Genomic DNA, 22023 nt, shown 5'->3' on the forward strand with positions numbered 1-22023 from the left:
GCGACAAGCTTGCGTTAACATAGACTGACGACTATGGCACATACGCCGAAAAATGCCCTTGACATTAATGAAACGCCGAGGACCCGTATTCACAGAAAAGCTCGTACGCCAGAATTATTCGTAAGCGCAAATTCCAGCCAATCCTGATGCTGGACATATTATTATGGAAGGCAGCCGGTCAATAGCAAGTAACACGAACGAAAAGCTTCGCGAATTCGGCTTGATAAGAGCGAATGCAGAGCTGCGACCAGTCGCAGGGCAGGCAAGTGCCCGCGGCAACAATAGTTATACACTAACAAGTCAGTAGCGAACAGGCAAGCACTTGGCGCGCGCGTGGATATCTATCCGACGACGCTGCAACCTTATTGCATCCCACAGCGTGGAGGACGTCGTCGAAAGCGAAGATAGCTGGCGGCGGCAGCGGACCGCGTCGGTGGAGGTGCGCTGGCAGAGGCACCGCGAGCGTCGGGGGGAAGAAAACCAGCCATGCAGAAAGGTCCCGGCCACGGTCGTTCGCTCCCCCGTCGGGGGCTTCAATCAATAGGCGCGCGTGGTGCAGCAGCCCTTTCCCCAGTTAGAGGACGACGACGCCGGACAGGGGGGAGGGACGGCGGCTGTTTTCCGATGCCGCTTTTCGGCCGAGCGCACTGAGGTAACCCTGTCCCGACGATACAATGCACAGCGACGCGAGCTCGCTCCTCTCTAAAGTGCGAGCCGACGGTGGAGGAGCCGCCTGTTCCGGACATCGTCGACTTCTCAATCTTGTCGACTCTGACTGGCACAGAGGGCCGCTGGATCGGATCTGCTGACCGCTCGGACCACTTGTATGATGCTCCCTCGACGGTTGCAGAATTAAGCGTGATTTATTCTATCGTCACTGTTTGCAAAGCAGCAACGCCGCTCTCGTTTTATTTTGCAGCGACACGCGCTGCGCGTCTCTGAAGACGACTGCGCATGCACACCGTCGAGCGCGACAGCACGGCGGTGGCGGCGCCGACGGCGCGAACGCGTCTCCAAGGTTTCTATAGCTGCTTTCGCAATAGTACGAAAGCGAGCCGCGCCACTGAGCTGTCTCGCGAAGAATTGTAGTAGGCTCTTGGAATCGGGACCACTTTGTACTCTGCTGGAGAGCATGCGGTGCGAGAATTCGCCTGATATAAAGCACGGCCACGCGGAAACGCTAGCGCTGTTACTAAAGGTAGGAAATCGAAACAATCAACTCCAGGGACTATGAGTAAATAGTAAGCGAGAGGCTTCGGAGGAGTCCAGACATGGGGACGTTTGCTGGACACAGTGCTGTCAATGAGAATTCGCTCATAAATCGACAGGGCGTCCGGCGTGCGGGTGACGGGAATAGAGCAGTGTACATACACCACACCAACTCGAGGGTTCTTCCTCGCAAGCGGAAAACTTGTATTTTAGGCGGAAGGTACACACATACGCGTGCGATGGAATGTGCCAAGGGGCGCAGGAGGGGCGAGTACTGAACGTAAGCTCGACCCACAATTAACGGGAACAGAGTAGTCTAGAGCATGTGCGATGTTTAATTTTTCCTCTGGCATACGTACAATTACCTGGTTTTGTCGCAGCTGACGTGTGACTGGTAGCGCTGACATCTATCTACAACTGTGTGCAGTGCACTGACATTGCTTTAGCCCAAGCTTCCGGCTAGAGCGTCAGCAAAATGATAGCCGCACATTAGAATGTTCCCGTACAGTATAGATCTGTACGTGCCGAGTTTGCGCGGCACTGAATTACAGCAACCGCCATATACATGAATGGAAGGCGCAGTATGGCACTTCGCGGTATATGTCGGCGTCTAGCTGCCGGTAAGTTTATGCGCACTTACCGTTCGCACATTCCTGTCAATTTATTATTGTTCTCATTAATACGATGAGTACAATAAATTATGAACGTGTTTTTGGGCCACGCAAGGGCCTTGAAATGGAAACGCAGTCTACTGCAACTTCGTCGCTGGATATTTCAGCTACATAGAACACCATAGCTAAGAGTGAAAGCAGATTGTACGTTTGCGGAGGAACCGACATCTAGTGCTAAACTCGACATAATATGGTTCCCGCGGGAACGCAGACAAATATAACTAAAGTGTCACAGAAAAAAAAAGACGGATTCGGAAACCATAGGGAAAAAATTACTCCCCATTACCGCGGCACCCCAGTTGGCATATGCGCCATTACATCTAAATTGTTCCACTTGCCCCGTTTCCCCAGTCCGCGAAACGAAATACGTGTCAATACAGTCGTGCACCGACTACGGAATGGGTCCTCCGAAGATATCATTGAATAGATAAGGCATGCACCGAGTTATTCACGTTGTGTCTGAATCCGGTAGAGGGCATTTAGGAACTCGGGAAGCACTTCACTGATGGCGTGGCAACTGCAACAAAGACGAGGCGCACCCTACCTCGCAGTCTTGGATAAGGACAAAGGTCAGCGAAGCCCTTCGGTTGTACTAAAGGTCACCCGTTCGAAACGCCGCCTAGCTGTGAAGTCGTTGGCTGCTGCACACGGAGATAGCTTTGTCGTTTCATTCCTAGCTCTTGCTCTCTGCCCCAAGGAAAGGCCATGGATAGAAACATTGCTATATATGCTCAAATACTGCGCCAAAATTCAAAGCAATGCGAGTTTTTTTTACATCGTTAGTCTATGCCTCCGCGAAACTCTCCCGTTCTCTCCTTTCGAAGAACGGGTTACGTTGAAACGAAACTCAATCGATCACCAGTAGAGAATAAAGCCAATAAAAGTGAATGCTGGCATTGCGCAAACGCAGATTTTCGCGTGAGCGCTCATTCGGAAGGGACGGCTGTCGCCTAATATTCCGGTACATTCCATAGGCTTCTCCCGCTGCGGGACGATCAGAGGCGACACACGGCGGCGTTCGCACGAGCGAGGGCCGCCAGGCACCTGTCACTCTTGACCGGGCTCTCACGCCGGTGTCGTTAGCTGGCCGCGCTGTACAGTGCAGCTTGCTTGTTTTCGTAAGTCCGTCTCCAATGGATCAGGCTGTCTCTGATGCAGCTGTCGCCGATGGCAGTCTGGACAACCGGTCGGACGCGTTTGACAGGGAACATTGAGGCGCGCATGCGAAAAGCCAAAGAGAGAGAAAAGAAAAAGCGAGAATGACTCGACGAAGCGAAGAATCTGGGTTCCACGAGAGAGAGCGGGGGCCCGATTGCATCAGAACCGGGCCGAACCTACAAAAGCAGGTCAGCGGCTCCCGGCGGCACGCCGGCAGCTCCCACGAGGGGCTGCACGGATGGCGCGGCACTGACCAAAACATCCTTGCCGGGAGGCGGAGGCGGGCGTCGGATGAGCCGATCCACGGGATTGGGGGGGGCAAACGTCGCGTACATGACAACTCGCGTGCAATGCCCCAGACGTGCCATAAGCGCGCACAGCGACGGCGATGTATTACGCGGCTGCACGATAACCTAAAACCCGGCGACTGAGGCCCGCGATAGCTGGCCTGGAAAGAGACCAAGGTAGATTTCAGCGGGGAGAGCGCGGCCCTAGAATGAGGCCGCGACGCGTAAGCGAATCGATAAGGCAAGCCCACCGGCCTTCCACACACAACAACGCCGTGGTGGCGGTGGTCGTGACCGTTCGGGGACAGATTGCACGGCTCGCGAGGGGGAAAGGCTTCTCTGAGGGGTGGCGAGGCTCGCAAGGCGAACACACACCGTCGCGCGTGGGGCAGGGTGCCGCATGCGGACGACCGCCGCCTGTGCCGGGTGCTAGCTCCGGGCCGCCGTGTGGGAGCCGCGCCCGGGGAAAGAAAAGGGCCCGAAACTGGGGCGCCCCCAGGGTGATCCCCAAACCCGCAGACGACGGCAACACAGGGCTTGGGCGCATGCGCACACGGCACGACCTTCCAAGGGGTCACCCACTGCGACTGACCGGCCTTCAAAATTAGGGTCAGCCACCGCGAGTGTCGCGCTCCCTCGCGTTACATCACCGGCGGGGCTCAGCGACAGCGCGCGAGCAGCGGGAAAAGAAACACCGGCAGAGGCACACGGACGGAAGAAGCCGCCATGTGCGCGCACGGACCGACGACGGTGGGAACACTTACCCTGGCACCCAGTGGCGAAGGGGTCTGCACGTCGCTGCTCGATGGAGTAGCTCGCCGCGCGAGGACACACACCAAATCCCGGGCAACGGACGATGCGAGAGCGGCCGTAGGCCTAAACCGAGAACCCGCTCGCTCAGCGTCGCAAACGCACAACACAGCACGCTTATTCCAAGCCGGCAGTCGCTGCTGATGGAGGTTGCCGCACGGGTCGTAGTCCAGACGGGCTGCTGTTTCAAGCTGCGGGCAGGCTCGGAATAAAAAAATAAAAGAGGAGGGGGAAGGGCTTGCCGCCGTCGAGCTCGCGGCCGCGCTGCTGCACGCCCAGCACTTTTCCACGGCGACGGCTTGGGGCGGCAGCCTAAGTAGGGCAAGCGCGTTCAGCCAATCGCAGAGCCGCACACGAATTCAGCGGCGCCCCGCGGACGCCGCACCAACTAGGCCTCTGTGGCAGGGGGGCAGTGCGACTGCAGCGCCGCCGCACCATGGCACAGTGGCCATGGCACCGGCGGTTGCAGACGACGCCGCCGCCGGGTACAACGCCCGCGCGGCTCGAAGAAAGTGTTCAGCGCCCGCGGCGAAGGCTATTTGCGATGCGCCGTTTCCTTTCAGCCGCTGCTCGTAAACAAATCGAGCGCGTTATCCGGAGCGTGTTCATATTGACGTCCTTCGGCTTCGACATTATCATAATGACCGCGAAGTATGGTAACAGTAGAATACGGTTTCGTTTTCGTTATTTTTCGTTTGGTCAAATAACTTCTCGCATATATTTTGCTGCTGAGGCAGTTTAACTTGCGATTAGAATTTATGAAAGTTGGAAAAAGACGTTTTCGTGTTTCTGTTCATATTACGAGCACATTAATGAATGACATGAAGCAACTCGTTTCATACATTCAGCCGAACGGTCGATAAAAACGCAGCGTTCATTAGCCATTAATGAAGAGAAATGGTATTATAAATCGCAAGTAAACTGTGGTGCGAATGCCATTAATCACCAGTAAATGCTTTATCGTGTGCATGAAGGAGCCCAGATATTTGGCGCAGGCATCTCGCATTGACATTCGACACAGTTAAAGCACTTTCCAACTGTTTTACACAAGCCGGATTTATTTTTCCAATATTTCAATAGAAATGAAGATCCCCACCAAGAAATGTTTTGTGTACTAGAACTGGTGCAGTATAATAACTTATCTTTTAAATAGAACTCTATACTTAGTGTTTATTTCAGCGTGTTCCAATTCCAAGATGTACGATTACTCGGTAGAAACGGAAACGCTAACATTGTGTATTTTTTCTTGGCCTCAGAGAGCGGGTGCTTGTAATGGCCATTTGTAAGCCCCATAACGATTACTGCCTCCGTTGTAAACGGCACTTTATGGCTTCGTCCGGAACGAACAGGGGCCGAATTCGTTAAGCCTATCGTTCGCAAGTGCTGCTTGTTCTTGGCCAGCCGCCCTCGCGGATACATCGCGATTGGATAGCATTTACTCTTACGAACAGTTCTGGCGTAGCAACCTTTGTGAATACGCACCCAGATCACTATTAGAAATGGTGGTTTTCTATGCATACAACGCAGTGAATAGCGTGGCAGGGCTATATTATAACGCATAACGTGTTGTATGATCGATCAGTTTCACTAAAATCAAAGTAGAAACACATTGCAGTATGAAAGAATTTGATCGCACGACATGTGGGCGTCGATGAATGCGCTTCAAGGACTGATAACACGCAACTCTATTATGTGGCAACGTTATGAGTTCCTGTATCTGTGATAGCATCCGCGCTACCACATCATCACTTATATCATCAACCATAGCAACTCTTGCACAATAAGCACAGGGCCTGGTATTAAAGCAGGTATTTTCATGCCCCTGTTAATCGATCGCTGATTCTCGCTCTCTCTCGAGGCGGATGTTTGGGGGCTCAATTCCCAAAGCTTGTCGTTCGTAAATGCTTGGCCTGGATAATATAACTATCCTATTCCAGTGCAGTTCATTTTCACGCTTCTTCACTGGTCCTAGCGGCACGCCCGTATTATCGCCCCGACTGGCCGGTTGTGAATGGTGGATTATAACAACAACATAAAAAAAAAACATACTAGCATAATCAGGTGCAATGAATCCGTACTTTATACCGGCCGTGTTTACCATTGGCCGGCCGCCTTCGCTAATAATATGTCTAGCAACAGGATTGGCTGGAATTCGTTCTTACGAACAGTTCAAGCGAACGAGTATTTTGTGAATATGGGCCCTAATTTTGATTGGCCAGCCGCCTTCGCTAATAATGTGTTTGCTATATCCCGATTCGCCGGCGTCCATTCTGTGACGATGCAGTAAAGTTTCTTTTCCCGTGATGTTGAGGGAAGAGCTCCCTGTGATGTAGCTAGGCGGTGCTGACGTATATAGCAGACAGGAAACGTTGAACAGGTTTATATGACAAACCTTATTCACCGGCGAGCTATTTACATTTACAGAGAGTGCGGAGAGCATGTCCTCACTCTTCTATATACACACTTAGCTGGGTGTTAGAGCCCAGGACGCTGTTAGGTTGTACGCAGTACAGAGCCTCGGCGCTCTACCACTGCGTGGTTACGGCGAATTACAGCGAAGGGAAGAAAGGATTCAGCGCCCGGAGACAAATTTTGTACTTGGTCGGCCTGTGAAGGGCGAGAGCCGCGTCATTCACTTAAGTTAGCCCGTCCTTAATGAGTGAGCACAATTGGGCACTGCTGTCAGTCATTCTCGGCCTTACAATGACGCATGCTTAAACGACGCATGCCCGGCCTTACAGATGGTTAGTAGAGCGCTTTCTATCCTGCGCACCCGAAGCTTGGGGACTAAAGCCACAGGGTTTACACACTACTCCCAAATAGTGTGCGCCTGCGTTAACCTAGGCCATAGAAAATTTATTTTTGCTGTTCGTTACCGCCCTCCCTCTTGCCCGTCTTCTTTCAATGCCGAATTTCATGGCGCACTAAACACGCTTTTTGTGCTGCATCCAACAGCGCCCGTAATATTAATGCGGGACTTTAACTTCCGGACTATAATGTATTCTTCCTATCCATATTCTTCAAAGTCTCGTGAATTTCTTGATCCCTGCCCTTTATTTTCTTTACCTCAACTAATATCTGAACAAACAAGAATATCACAGGATACTGCGAATATCTTAGACTTAATATTATGATCCCATCCTGACATTATTACGGATGTTTCATGTATACTTGCTGTAAGCGACCATCTATAGCTCTTTCATTTAACGTTACCTCCCCTCTGTTAAAGCCAACAGTGAAAAAAAAAGTTAATATATGACTACGACAAGGCAAACTTCAATTACATAAACATTGAACAATCTAACTTCTGTGACTTCCTTTTTAAGTAACTTTGATGATCGCACTGTAGACACTAACTCGATCATATTCAGGCACAAAGTACATGAACTCATTGATAAGTTTGTTCCGTCGCGTACAATATCATCAAATTCTAAGGCGCTTTGGTTTAATTTCCACATAAAGATGCTTTGCAATCGCAAAAAACGCCTCTACCGGCACGTAAAAACAAGTGGGATGCTTACCAGAACGCGAAGAAAGCTTACATAGCCGCTAAATAAACTTCCTAAAAAGCTATTTCAAGAACACAATTTGCCTAGCATATTCACAAGTGATCCGAAAAATTTTTGGCGCATTATTAACCCTTCCAAAGTCTATACAATAGCTTTAACTGATTACAGTGGATCAACAATACCCGACGCTGAATGTTACCGAATCCTAAATTCCATATTCTGCACTAAATCGGTTCTGTGTCCAGATCCTGTGCTTCCAGACCTAGAGAGTTGAAATTACCCGGCTATGAATTTTATTGCGATTGAGCAACTTGGGGTAGAAAACTAAATTAAAAATCTCAAGATGTCATCGACACCTGGAGCAGACCTGGTTAACGCAAAGTTTTTGAAAATCACTGCTGGTTACATATTTTTATTATACTTTCAAAAATATTCTAGCAATCTTTGGACACATATCATCACCCTGCAGCCTGGAAAATTGGGAAGGTGGTTCCACTTCACAAGTCCGGCAACAAAGGTTCACCTCATGACTACCGCCCCATTTCCCTTACTAAGCATTCCTTGCAAAGTACTCGAACATATCTTGTTTTCACATTTAATTAAGCACTTAGACGATAACTCATTCTTCACACGCGCACAACAAGGTTTTCACAAAAGTTTGTCCTGTGAAACACAGCTAGCTGCTATCATTCACTCACGATCTTGATCTTATTCTTGATAAAGGTTCATGCGCGGACTGTGTTTTCTTCGACTTTGCAAAGGCTTTCGACAAGGTATGTCACAAACTACTCATTTTTAAGCTTAGTAAGCTGAATCTTGATCCTAACGTGTTTGCATGGCTAGAGCACTTTCTTCTTAATCGATCACAGATCGTTGCATCTTATATCCACTTCTCTTCATTTAGCCCTGTTGAACCTGGCGTTCCTCAAGGATTAGTTGTAGGCCCTCTCCTCTTTCTAATTTACATTCACGAATTACCCAATGCAATGTCTTCTAAAATTTATCTCTCTGCCGACGATTGTGTTATTCTTCATGAAATTTCTGACAGTGCTGATACTAACATGCTGCAAAATTACATAACCGCTGTCGGTAAGTGGTGCGACTCGTGGTTAATGCAACTAAGCCCATCTAAGTGTAAAACCATGCGCGTAAACCACCGTGAACTTCCGACCTATTATCTTATGAATACTACCGTGGAAGCCGTTACATCTTACATATACATATAGGTGCAGGGCGGATTATCCAGGGTTCAAAAGGCTCACATGAAACGGGCCCCCAGGGCTTAGAGGGACCCCGAGGGCTTGACCGCCCAGGTGGACATGATGCTTCCTTGTACTCTGATATCGGCAAGAAAGGACCAATTTTCGGAGCCAGATGGGTTCAGTTCATGGAACAAGGCATATGCGAAGTTAAATGACACACAAGGAAAGTATCATACATAATGCGTGCTTGACCTATGCAAACAACGTTCTCTTAGAAGCTTAGTCATTCAATCCCTTGAAGGGCTCTGCTCGGAACGGGCAACTTACTGGAGAAATGTCCTTTAGCGCGCAGTTGCTGTTGCAATGTTTCTGGCAGAACAAGGGCTCTCTATCAGGGGATCTAAAGATTTAATAGTGTCTCCCCAAAATGATAACATCGTTGGGTGTCTTGAACTGATCGCCAAGTTTGATCCTTTTCTTGCTGCCCATATAATGAAATTTGAGAGCGCTGGGTGTGGCGAGACATCCTACCTCTCCTCAACCATCGTGGAAGAGGTTCTAGGAGCTCTTGGAACTGATGTACGAAAGAAAAATTGGAGGACGCTTAAGCTTCGCCTTCAAGAGTGGAACGCGCTAGCGTTATCGCATGCCGTTCGCACCGCCTACTCAAACGCACTACGCCAGCCAAACGTCGCGATCGGCAGAGATATCCGGGCCCCGACGCGCCATGGAGGCGGACGCGGTCATGTGGCGAGTGGCGCGCCACGTGTCGGGGCAGCGCCGTACATTGCGAGGAGAGGGTCTTCTGTGTTTGCCGCAAGATGGCTCTGCGTGTGCGCAGAGCGCAGAAGAAATTTAGCGGAAACGTACTTCGCTACTCGTGAAACTGCGACTTCTGCAAGTTACACGGTCATAATTAACGATATACACCGCAGTATAACTTTCTACGGCACGTTTCTAGGGCAACACCGCATTCACTAGAGGCGATTTTGTCCCGATTTGAAGGAACGAACTCGTGGCTGAGTGGTAGCGTCTCCGTCTCACACTCCGGAGACCCTGGTTCAATTCCCACCAGCTCATCTTGCAAGATGTTATTATTTATGAAGTGCCTTCTGGGATTTATCGCTCACGGCTAACGCCGCCGACGACACCGGCTTTTCTGTGACATGAGCTCCTTAACGCTGTCGCGTTAAAAACATCGCTTGCGGGATTGCAACTGCCAAGCACTTCGCTCTTTCGGTTGATTCTACACCTGATTCGAGTCACAGGGATCAACTTACAGTGGTCATTCGTTACATCGCTAACAATGAGCCTGAAGAATATTTTCGCGGGTTTTTACCCAGAACTAGTCACAAAAGGGAAAAGTCAATGCTCGACTTGTTAAAAAACTTTGAGAGTTAACTTCCAAGTCTGTCGGGGCCAGTCATACGACAACGCGAGCAATATGTCTGGCAAATACTCCAGCATACTCCAGTACCTTGCTGGTGGCGCTTCAACGCCACCAGCAAGGTACTTCATAGCCCAATACTGACATTGAATGCTGCCGTAAGCCTGTTTATGTGATTATGTATCCGGCTTAAGAGAGAGCTTCGATGCAATTGAAAAGCTTGCGAACGAAGCGTCGGACAACGCTTCGTACAATGCAAGCACTCAAAGCAAGCAAGGGTGCACGGGGCCAGTAGAGGGATGGAAGGGGGGGTGTAAACTTGGAAACACTCTCTTACTAACTGATTAACAAGCATGGCGTCAGCGCGCACAAGCAGACATGAATACATCACGCTCGATGAGCGCGGACACTCGCTGTCAAAGCGCTGGTGCGACCAAGCGCGGCGGTGGCAGCAGCGAACGAAGTGACCATTGTGCGGTCACCGCAAGAGCGAGTGTGAGTGAGTGAGTGAAAAACTTTATCAGCTCTAGATTCGCTGGTCTTCTGCGGTCTTCGAGAAAACAGCGCGCACGGAGGTACGAGCAGTCTGCAGATCCCTTTGAAGATACTGTGCACAGTATACGCACTTGTTGGCGGAATCGAAGCCGCCCACCTCCCGCTCGCGCTGCCTCCCCGCTGTCCTCGAGTGATCGAGCCGCGATCGCCAGTTTCCCGCGCGCCCGGTGGCGAAATGCGCAGTTGCTACCGGAGCACAACGCTGTCTCCCCCCCCCCCCCGCCTCTCCCTCTCTCCCATCAGCCGACAGGCTCTCGCTCGACGGAAGACGGTGCGTTTGCTCTCCGCTTTCTCCTTCGTGCGCGCCAGATTGAGCCACGATCCTCGGCTTCCCTCAGGTGCTTTCACTCTCACATGCAGCATACGACGCTCGGCGACGGTGTTATCGCCCTTTGACTTCATTTGGAACGCCACAGCGACGGCAACGGCAAAAATGCGCCTGGAGTGTCCATATAATTGCTATCGCAATAAAGTAGCCACTGCTCAATTTATTGTTACTCGTTACGTCCGCTCCTTCGGTGTGCTCGACAGCCAAACCGGGACTGTATGTACAATAACTATTGCACTATAATAGTCCGGTAAAGCAACATCCGGCGAGGCCTATAAACTGGGAATATTATTAGCCGGTCCATTGCAACGATCACTTAGTTTACGAAAAAAAAAAAAAAGAAAAGTTTCTGAGTTCGGCTTCCAAACTTCGTGACCGCCCACAGAAGACCGGACCGACGCAATGACCCACCACTACTCGGCGGCGCGTCGACAAACCGTGCATGAGTAACAAATATTCGGAGAGCACACGAAAGCGGTCCGGTCCGCCTTGCACCATTGTTAGGCTTCCATATCGAAAGAGGCGATTTCAAGCCGCGGGCAAGAATAGCGCCAGGCCAATGCGAACAAAAGCAGTTGCATACGGAGACGAAGGATACCCAGTCACACCTGAAATACAAAACAGCTCAAACGGAACTGATTGACGGTGCGGCGTCGGCCCGGGATACCTGCGCGCTCCTGCATCTCGACTGTTAGTTGCCCGTTTCCGTATCTTTCCCTGTGCCTTTGGTACCGACACCGCGATTTTGTTTTGTCATTTCTGCAAACGCGGAAGCGTGCTAACTGCAGTCTTTGTGTGGTGTCTGGATGTGAGAGCGCCCCCCTTCTGAAGCTATAGTTTTCATGTTATTTCAATACGCTACATGAGAGAGGGGCAGGTAAAAGGGATAGATAACAGTGTGGCATGTATTTTCTTTTGTGCCTGCCTTCTTTCCTATCGCACCATCAACGATTAGTGATCGCTGTTGTATGGATGTTAACGCCTCAAGATTACTAGGCTTAAGATTACTATGCTTGAGATTACTATGCTTCAGATTACTAGGCACGTACGTATCGTTAGGCGCACAAGGAACCGTCACGACTTAGTGACATCGTACTCTAGGGAAAATTTCCCTGTCTTACTTCAGTATAAAGCATAAAAATTTCAGTTCAAGCATAAAAATCCAATAAGAAAATTCTGTATAACGAAATGAGCCAGTTACTGACGTGTATTCGTAAGGCAAGGTTCTTTGTTAAATGCTACAGCCAGACGCGCTGAAAGAAACGCTGGAGCTGAGAGGTTTACAGCCGGCGCTTACTATATTTACGACTACCTCGATTGCTTATCTATACGCAAACTCAATGCCTTGTTACTATGAATGTATACGCAGCAGAATCCGAGAGGCTGTGTGTCGATTAATTTCACGAGCATACTCGTGCATTCCTATTTGCATGGTGGGCAGTTCGTTTGCCACTTTACCTCCTATAAGAAACAGAGGTGGTGGTTTTAATGAAAAATTGGAGGTGTCATAGTCTGCTCGTTGGTCTTGTGAGCTACTCCATACGTAGGGAGAAAGACGGCATTACAGACAGTCTGACACATAGATAAGCACAAACATCCACATAAAGGTTATTCACAGAGTCTAATGTTGTGATCGTGCGTTGGTCCCTCGGCATCAGCCCCTCACCCGCGATAAGGGGCACAACTATGCGGTGGTTGATTGCCGAATCGCCCTAACGACGAGGTGAGAAGCGCCCAGCAAAGGGATCGTCACGGAGAGGTTGCAGTCAAGGCACATCGACTGTGAGGGCCGGGTGCGGGCGCTCCCGTCGGTGACCTGTGTGCTTTTTCCTTCCAATCTCTGGGGCGACTAAAAGAGTGAACTGAGCATAAGCACCGTGTTACGGTTCACTGTGTGCGGCGATGAAGCAAACGGATGCCAAACGCCTGAGACACGACGTGCCTAATCGTCACGCTGGACAACATGAAAATACTTGTCCGTCGGGTGTGTGCGAGACAGGATTATGCGTCACTGCAAATCCTACTCTCCTTTGTCCTACGTTCACCCCGTCTACGCCAGTGGCTTTTCTCGGAATTAGAGCGTGTGGGTTGCCCAGTGTGTTCACCTGATGTTACCTACGCTCCCCACCTCTACACCAGTGAGTAGGTTTTCTCCGTATTCCTCTGTGTGAATTGCCAGGGAGTGGTCTTCCTCCGTGTTCCTCTGTGTGAACTGACCAGTGTGCTGAGAAGGCCCTCGACCAGGAAGCAAGAGAGAATGCGGTTGTCCTGATGGTACAAGGCATGAGAAGGCCAGCGAGACGCCATGGACACATCTTCTTTGCCCTTGCGTGCAGGAGCACGCTCGCCGAACGTTTCTGTATTTTTTTTTCTTGGAGAGCACCTCACCAACCTCAACGAGGTTACACACTCCGTAGCACGAGGACTAGTCAACCGTGCCGGAGATGGTGCAGGTGCACCCGCAGCACGCGACCGCCTTACAAGATACAACGACCGTGTGAAGTCATTCTACCTAGCAAGAAGAACCTTCCCCACCCCTCACCGCAAGTTAAACAGGACACAGGCAACCACCCTTCACCTGTTACAGACGAATACATACCCCTCCCTCACACGCGATCACACTATATACCCCGACATCTACCCGAGTCAGATGTGCAAGGTCTGTAAAACTGATTCAGCAACACTCCCCCACTTGCTATGGGAGTGCAAACATCAATACCCAGACCTTAATCCCGTGACCCTCTCGTCGAGATGGCACGCCGCCCTGCGCAGCTCCCATCTCGACGACCAACTCTGGGCGACCCAGCAGGCCTACGAAGCGGCGAAGAGGCAAGACCTCGACGTACGTCCCGTCTCCCACCGTGGAAGGCCTAGGCTCAGCCGACTGAACTGCTGGTGCTCATTAAAGTTCAATCTATCTCTCTTGGAGAGCACCGCTCACCCGTAATGTTGTATTAAACATTTGTTGTTTGTTTTTACATTATCTCGTCTTCCCTGCCGGACTCTCTCCGATGGTCAATCTGGTTCGAGCTCCAAGCAGACGCTGTTGAAGGTCGACGAAATCCCGTCCCCGTAACAACTGCTACCAGCTCGTAACAACAGGTGGCAGCCGTAACAACCATCATGGGACACCGACGGGTCAAACTGCCAAGCCGGTGTCGGAGTCATAAATTGACTCCTCGGTGTATTTCCCTCTTTATCGGCATTATCTTACTGAGCTATGTCTTATGATCGGTTGCGGTAGTTGGAAGTTCAAATCCGCCCCCTTGTTTCTTTTTCCTTTTTTTTCGCTTTTTTTTAAACGATGGTGTATCTGCGTATGACATCCTCCAGTGCACTACATCTGCAAGCTTGGAGTGGCGCCTGACACCGGCGAAGCTGCCGAGAGCGAGTGGGGCTATACTAATCCCGGTACAACCAAATTAGGAATTATGAAGGCCCACTAAGCTTGAACAAAGACACTCCCTCAGCAGTACAGGAATTGGCCTCTTTGGTGCAGTATTCGGCCACAACCTCCCTAATGAAATGATCTCCTCAATGAAATGGCCCTCAGTCGCCAGTGACTGCGGAGCATCTGACCAAGGCGGCGGTCAGACTTTGAGACTGACTCCTACCAAATAAGTGAATTTTATTAGCCCGATGTTTCGGAGAAGCTCCTTCTTCAGGAGGTTGTTCGGGGGGGGAGGGGGAAGCTTTTAAAGGGTCATTTGTAAAGAAAGGGAGGGGGAGCACGGAAGGAGGGGATACACTTCACAGACGGGAAGGTGGGGAGAAACAAAAAAGAAAAGGTGGGGGGGGGTTGACGGCTGCCGTGGCTCTGGGCGTCTGAGATGACTGGTGCTGGGGAAGCTTGGCCCGCGAGAGTGCATCTGTTGGGAGGCAGGGGGTGGGGGAGGTTACAGGGCCGCGCCGACGTTTTTGTGTTGGTGAACCGAGCGGGAGTCTACATGGCTGGGCGTCCTTTTCTTCTTTTCGTCATGTCGCCAAGGCCATGGACATACACCGAGGGTAGATCGCCCTTCACGCGGTTTATGTTACCCCCCCGTAATCTCAATGTGCCATGACTCCAGTAGTAGTCTCTTCCGCGAGTTCGTCTCTGTTTGAAGGATTTCAGTTTCCTGGAAAGCAATTTTGTGGTCGGCGTCTTCAGAGTGTTCGGCGACGGCGCTGCGTATACGGTTGCATGTTCTGATGTCGTTCTCGTGTTGTCTGATCCTTTCTTTTAGAATTTTGGTTTCCCCGATGTACGACGCAGGACAGTCGGCACAGCTCATTTTGTAGGCGACGCCCTGATCTTTTTCTTTTGGTGGACAATCTTTTGGTTTAGGGAGGAGGATATTAAAAGTGTTTATCGGTTTGTGCGCCACTTTGAGGCCTTCTTTTTTTAATATTCGGCTGAGCGCTTCGCTGGTACCTCTGACGTACGAGATGGACACTCGCTTCTGGGGTTGGGGAGAAGTCAACGGCTGACGGTCCCGCAGTTTGTTTCTTCTTTTTTTTTTGTCTGGTTGTTTTTCGAATGACGTCATCTGTGTAGCCATTCCTCTTAAGTTCGTTGAGAACCGTTCTCTTTTCTTTCTTTTGATCCGATTCCGATGAGGAATGAGTTTCGGCTCGTTTGAATAAGGAATTTACAACAGACGCCTTGTGGTTTGCCGGGTGATCGGATTGGAAATGAAGGTAGCGGCCTGTGTGGGTTGGTTTTCGGTAGACTGAAAATTTTAGAATGCCGTCTGTTCGTGTAACTTGTATATCTAAGAATGGGAGCGATCCGTTCTGTTCGCGCTCACATGTGAACTGTATATCCGGGTCTATGGAGTTTAAGTGTTTCTACAGGTTTTCGACTTGCCCCTTCTTCACGATGCAGAAGCAATCATCCACATACCTGAGGAAGACTTTTGCTTTCGGGGAAAAAGTATTTAGAGCTCCCTCATCAAAGCTTATGCCAACACCGCGGGCGTCACCTTCGTCGACGCAGCTGAGTACCAAGATGGACGGCGCTTCGCGGCGGTTACCACAGCAGGCGGCTTGCTCCGACATGCTGCCAGCATCGTTACCCAAAATTCCGAGACGGCTGAGGAAGTGGCCATCGCCCTGGACACTATTGACCCAGCCTGTCACACCATACTGAGCGATTCTCGCGCAGCAATCAACAACTACATCAAGGGTCGTATTTCTCAGCAATCACTCCGTATATTACAACAAGCCCCGCATTCGTCTGAAAATCAAATCACCCTCGTCTGGATCCCAGCACACGCCGGCTTTGTCCACCCGCACCTCACCAACCTCAACGAGGTTACACACTCCGCAGCACGAGGGCTAGTCAACCGTGCCGCAGACGGTGCAGGTGCACCCGCAGGACGCGACCGCCTTACAAGATACAACGACCTTGTGAAGTCATTTTACCTCGCAAGAAGAACCTTCCCCACCCCTCACCGCAAGTTAAACAGAGCACAGGCAACCACCCTTCGCCTGTTACAGACGAATACATACCCCTCCCTCACACGCTATCACACCATATACCCCGACATCTACCCGAGCCAGACTTGCAAGGTCTGTAAAACTGAATCAGCAACACTCCACCACATGCTATGGGAGTGCAAACATCAATATCCAGACCTTAATCCCGTGACCCTCTCGTGGAGATGGCACGCCGACCTGCGCAGCTCCCATCGCGACGACAAACTCTGGGCGACCCGCAGCAGGCCTACGAAGCGGCGAAGAGGCAAGACCTCGACGTCCCATCGTGGGAGGCCTAGGCCCAGCCGACTGAACTGCTGGTGCTCATTAAAGTTCACTCTCTCTCTCTCTCTCTCTCCTCGATGCTCTGCATAGTTTTCCATCAATTTCCCAACCAGACAGGCAATTCTGTCGAAATGTTTAGCTTCAAGGCGGTCAGACTTGCAACGCAGCAGAGGGTAAGAATATCTGGGTCCGGACAGGCCGCCAATGGAAACTGACCCTTGCAACGTTTAACGCCCGAACCATCGAGTGAGGCAAGCTTAGCAGGACTCTTCGAAGAACTATCAGACATTGGTTAGGATATTATCGGCCTTAGAAGACCTGGTGAGGCTTACACATTGCTGAATAACGGCCACGTCATCTGCTGTAGAGGTCTCCCGGATAAGAAACAATACGGGGTAGGATTCCTAATCCATAAAGACATAGCGGGCAACATTGACGAATTCTACAGCATCAACGAGAAGGTAGCAGTAGTCGTAATCAAACTCTATAAAAGGTATAGATTAAATATAGTACAAACCTACGCTCCAACGTCCAGTCACGACGATGAGGATGTAGATAAGTTTATGGAGATGTTGAATTAGCGATGAGAAAAGTGCAAACGCGGTATACAGTAGAAATGGGGGACTTAATGCAAAAGGGGGGGAAAAGCAGATGGGTGAACAGGCAATTGGCAACTACGGTGTTGATTCTAGAATAGCTAGAGGTGAGGTGCTGGTAGAATTCGCAGAAAGGAATAAGCTGAGAATAGTGAACACTTTTTTCAGGAAACGCAGCAACAGAAAATGGACCTGGAAAAGCCCTAATGGTGAAACAAGAAATGAAATTGATTTCATACATTCTGGCGATCGCAGAATAGTGCAGGGTGTTCAAGTAATAGGTAGGGTAAAATGTAGTGATCATAGGTTAGTGAGGGCCAGGATCCACCTCAATTTAAACAGAGAAAGAGTAAAATTGGTCAAGGAAGGAAGGAAAAGGTGGAGAAGGAAGGCAGGGAAATTAACCAGTTTAGCCTAACCGGTTTGCTACCCTACACATGGGAGCGGGAAGGGGGGGATGAAAGATGGCGAGAAGAGATAGAGAGCCCATAACACGGCACACAGATCGTTGGTTACAGTCTGTCACTTTTGCGCGGTACGTGACATCACTGTCACAGTCGCTTGTCCAAGCCCGTCTCCTTCATAAAGCGAAGTAGTCCCTTCGTCTCCTTCAGCTGCGATGTCTAAAAGAACAGATCAACTTAGAGGCAGCAAGGGTAAAAGCAGACAAGTTTAGGCTGGTACTTGCAAACACATATGCAGCCTTAGAACAGAGAGATGATGATGACGACATAGAGGTATTGAATGAAACCGTAACGAGACTGGCATCAGAGGCAGCAATTGAAGTGGGAGACAAAGCACCAAGGCAACCAGTCGGCAAGCTCTCCCAAGTAACAAAAGACCTAATAAATAAACGACAAAGAATGAAAGTGTCCAACTTAAGAGATAAGATAGAATTCGCGGATATGTCAAAACTGATCAACAAGGCGAAAATAAGTGATATTCGAAACTATAACGTGAGAAAGACTGAAGAAGCTGTAAAAAATGGACGCAGCCTGAAATCAGCGAGAAGAAAACTTGGCATAGGACAAACCAAGATGTATGGACTAAAATGTAAGCGGGGTAATATCATCAGCAATCTCGAAGATATAGTAAATGCAGCGGAAGAATTCTATACTGACCTTTACAGTACCCAGACGACTCAGGAGCGTTCTATTCAAAACAATAACGAACAGTATACAGGAACTCCTCGTATAACTAGAAATGAGGTCAGAAAGGCCTTGCAAGGCATGAAACAGGGAAAAGCGGCAGGAGAGGATGGAATAACAGTCGATTTAATCAAAGATGGAGGATACATAATGCTAGGAAAACTGGCGGCTCTCTATACGAAGTGTCTATCGACTGCAAGGGTCCCAGAAAACTGGAAGAATGCAAACATTATACTAATCCACAAAAAGGGCGACGTTAAAGAACTAAAGAATTATAGGCCCATTAGCTTACTCCCAGTATTATATAAAATATTATTAAGATACCATACCGTAACAATATTTACCAAAATAATCTCCGATAGAATAAGGACAACACTGGAATTTAGTCAACCAAGGGAGCAGGCTGGCTTCAGGAAAGGTTATTCTACAATGGATCACATCCATGTAATTAATCAGGTTATCGAGAAATCCGCAGAGTACAAGAAACCTCTCTATATGGCTTTTATAGATTACAAAAAAGCGTTTGATTCAGTAGAGATACCAGCAGCCATAGAGACATTGCGTAATCAAGGAGTACAGACCACTTACGTAAATACCCTAGAAAATATCTACAGAGATTCCACAGCCACCTTAATTCTACACAAAAAGTAGAAAGATGCCTATAAAGAAAGGGGTCAGACAAGGAGACTCAATCTCTCCAATGCTACTCACTGCGTTAGAAGAAGTATTCAAGCTATTAAACTGGGAAGGCCTAGGAGTAAATATCGACAGCGAATACCTCAACAATCTTCGGTTTGCCGATGACATTGTTCTATTCAGCAACAATGCAGACGAGTTACAACAAATGATTCAGGGCCTTAATAGGGAGAGTGTAAGAGTGGGACTGAAGATTAATATGCAGAAGACAAAGATAATGATAAATAACTTGGCAAGGGAACAAGAGTTCAAGATCTCAAGTCAGCCTCTAGAGTCTGTGGAGGAGTACGTTTACCTAGGTCTGAGGTATCACAGGGAACCCGGACCATGAGAAGGAAATTCACAGAAGAGTAAAAATGGGTTGGATCGCGTATGGCAGACATCGTGAGCCCTTGAATGGGAGCTTGCCGTTATCATTGAAAATGAAAGTATACAATCAGTGCATTTTACCGGTACTGACATACGGCGCAGACACTTGGCGGCTGACAAAGAAACTTGAGAACAAGTTAACGACCGCACAAAGAGCGATGGAACGAAGAATGCTAGGCGTAACAGAAAGAGACAGAAAGAGAGCAGTTTGGATCAGAGAGCAAACGGGCATAGGCGATATTTCTAATAGATATTAAGAGGAAAAAATGGCGCTGGGCAGGTCATGTAATGCGCAGACTAGATAACCGCTGGACCATTAGGGTAACAGAATGGTACCGGTAGGGTAGAATGGTAGAATGGTAGGGTAGAATGGTACAGGGTAACCAAGAGAAGGGAAGCGCAGTAGAGGATGGCAGAAGGCTAGATGGAGTGACGAAATTAGGAAATTTGCGGATGCTATTTGGGATCGGTTGGCGCAGGACACGGGTAATTGGAGATCGCAGGGAGAGGCCTTTGTCCTGCAGTGGGCATAAACAGGATGATGATGATGATGATGATGATGATAGTAGCTGAGAAACCAGAAATACGCCTTCTATAACATTAAAAAACATTATGTGAGCACTAAAACATCAAAAAGAAGACAGCATACATTTCACTATCAAAATTTCAGGCACGAACTATTGTTTCATACATTCTCTGTTGGGGAAAAATATACAGAAAATACAGAGAATTTCAGGGGTATCTAAATAAAATGTCCCTAATGTGTTCAGGCAGGCACATCCGCATAGAACAAATGGTATAATGAATGCGTCACAAAAATACACTGTAGTGTGGTTTTACTGACAGTTGTTATATTGATCTCTCCTTCAAAAAAAATAAATAAAGAAGTACAGGTATGGTTTTTGAAGCATCGATTCGCCATATTTCATTTGACAAATCGGTACTTTCCAATACTCTTTGATGTGTGTGATGTATCGGCGACTTTAAGAGTGATGACAACGTTATCATGTATTCCCTGATAACAGTGCTATGTTACGTCGTATCGACATATTATATGAATAAAGATTACGAAAAAAAAATTGTCAACCATTCCACTCTGTGAAGATGGATTGGCAGCGAAATATGACGACAGTCACAGCTCTCAAAAGAAAAGTGCTTTCGCTGCCATTGCATCTTCACAGAGTGGAATGGTTGTCATCAGGCACGTACCCAGGATATTTTTTCGGGGGGGGCCCACCACTTCCATCATCATCATAATCATCATCATCATCATCAGCCTGTTTTATGTCCACTGCAGGACGAAGGCCTCTCCCTGCGATCTCCAATTACCCCTGTCCTGTGCCAACCGATTCCAACTAGCGCCCGCGAATTTCCTTATTTCATCGCTCCACCTAGTGTTTTGTAGCCCTCGATTGCGTTTCCCATCTCTTGGTACCCATTCTGTAACCCTAATGATCCAACGGTTATCTAACCGGCGCATTACATGACCTGCCCAGCTACATTTTTTCCTCTTGATGTCAATTAGAATATTGTCTATAGCCGTTCGATCTCTGATCCAAACCACTCTCTTGCTCTCTTAACGTTATGCCTAGCAATCTTCGTTCGATCGCTCTTTGCGTGGTCCTTAACTTGCTCTCAACTCTCTGCCCCATATGCACTGGCAAAATGCACTGGGAAATGCACTGGCAAATGCATTGGCACTGGACATATTGCACTGGCAAAATGCACTGATTGCACACCTCACTTTTCAATAATAATGGTAAGCTTTCAGTCAGGAGCTGGAAATGTCTGCCGTATGCGATCCAACCTATTTTTATTCTTCTGTGAATTTCCTTCTCATGATCAGGGTTCCCTCTAATTGACATAGGTAAACGTACTCCTTCACAGTCTCTAGTGGCGGACTGGCCATCCTGATCTCTTGTTCCTTTGCCCGGCTATTTGTCATTATCTTCATCTTCTGCATAATAATATTCAACCCCACTCTTACACTCTCTCTGTTAAGGTCTCCAATCATTTGTTGTAACTCGTCTGCATTGTTGTTGAATGGAACAATGTCATCGGCAAACCGAAGGTTGCTCAGATATTTGCCGTCGATCTTTACTCCTAAGCCTTCCCAGTTTAATAGCTTGAATTCTTCTAAGCACGCAGAAAGTAGCTTTGGAGAAATTGTGTCTCCCTGTCTGACCCCTTTCTCTATAGGTATGTCCCTGCTTTTCTTGTGTAGAATTAAGGTAGCTGTAGAACCTCGTAGATATTCTAACGCGAAAGACGAGTCAGTAAGACGAGAAACCATTTACAGATTATATTTACAACAACGGTTGCAGCGCTGACCGGTTAGATTCACAGCGCGAGC

At 48.8% G+C, this 22023-nt stretch overlaps 1 protein-coding gene and 1 long non-coding RNA gene across 3 annotated transcripts in view; one reads left to right on the plus strand and one right to left on the minus strand.

Annotated features, from left to right (window-relative positions):
- The window catches only part of LOC135906953 (ecdysone receptor-like), a 178582-nt gene extending 174148 nt beyond the window's left edge, over positions 1 to 4434 (minus strand). For both annotated transcript variants that reach the window (XM_065438585.2, XM_065438583.2), the window contains exon 1: positions 4090 to 4434. The gene's annotated coding sequence lies outside the window, so the exon portion shown is untranslated. The remainder of the gene's footprint in view (positions 1 to 4089) is intronic.
- LOC135906958 (uncharacterized) overlaps positions 1 to 22023 on the plus strand; it is a 147190-nt gene that overhangs the window by 83693 nt on the left and 41474 nt on the right. The gene's annotated exons all lie outside the window — the stretch shown is intronic.

Source organism: Dermacentor albipictus, chromosome 1 (genome assembly GCF_038994185.2).
Source record: "Dermacentor albipictus isolate Rhodes 1998 colony chromosome 1, USDA_Dalb.pri_finalv2, whole genome shotgun sequence".
NCBI lineage: Eukaryota > Metazoa > Arthropoda > Arachnida > Ixodida > Ixodidae > Dermacentor > Dermacentor albipictus.